The following is a 1,135-nucleotide window of genomic DNA, read 5'->3' as shown; positions in this document are numbered from 1 at the left end:
GACGTTACAACTACTCTGATTTCTTACAGAAATATAATATTCCTGTATCTGCTGATGCATATGCTGTTGTTTTCAATGCCATTCCCTCTGGTGTGTCTTTTCTGTTGCAAGGTACTAGACTTCCATTGCCATGTACTTACACTCTGAATTTAACTGACACAATGATCGGAAGTGTTTGCTTTTCTAGATCAACAAAAAAATAACTATAAAATTAGAGCTGTTTTTCAGTGAGAGATAACAACAGTTCCTTCCATAATACCTTATTGGAATAGCATTGTGTAGAATATACTTGGGAGAAAGTATGGACCTTGCCTCATAGATATCTGCTTTTTTAAATATATACAGCTTTACATTAAGATAATCAAATAACATTAAGTAGGAAAATAAATAAATAATATGAAGTATTAAATTGTTATAAATTAATTAACATATTTTACAGCTTTCTTTTTTTCTAATATAATTTTTAGGTATTGGTGAATTTCTGCCTTTAAAACAAAGACTTATTCCCCCATATTTACAGTTATTATATTTATTATACTAAATTTAGCTAAAATAAGTAACAGATTCATACCCCTTATGATAAGACATGACATAAGTGACATAAAATACAGTTGAAAGCTGGGCGTGATGTAATCTTTAATAAATTAATTAGTCTGTCCAAAAACCGAATAAGGACAACTCCAAAATAAATTATAATTTAATTATCAAAAATATCAATATCACAATTAGATAGATAGATGTTTAAAGATGTTTTCTTTGTACTGTTTGACTATTCCAAATAGAATATGGGAAAATTTTACATAATTAATTTATGTTTCCTGTTAGCTAAATTTCACATACATAAAAGTTTACTGGCTCTAAACCTCTCTTCTCCTTATTTAAAGTGGACTTAAATAAGTATGTGGAAACTATCCAAAGTTCTGTTAATTTGAAAGCTATGAAAACGGTATCTTTATATTCGTCCTTTTTGTCTTCTTAAGATGTAATTTCATTACCTTGTTCTTCCCGAGTCACATTAAAGATTCGTTCAAAATGAACGAATCGTTCAAGAACGACCCAACACTACTATCCCTCACGTTCAGACACCTTTAATGTTGCTCATGGGAGTATTACTTACTCAGAGTTGTTCTAAGTG

This window comes from Sinocyclocheilus anshuiensis, unplaced genomic scaffold (genome assembly GCF_001515605.1).
Source record: "Sinocyclocheilus anshuiensis isolate Anshui unplaced genomic scaffold, SAMN03320099.WGS_v1.1 scaffold1291, whole genome shotgun sequence".
In the NCBI taxonomy this organism is placed as follows: domain Eukaryota; kingdom Metazoa; phylum Chordata; class Actinopteri; order Cypriniformes; family Cyprinidae; genus Sinocyclocheilus; species Sinocyclocheilus anshuiensis.
Note: the sequence above shows the minus strand (reverse complement) of the source record.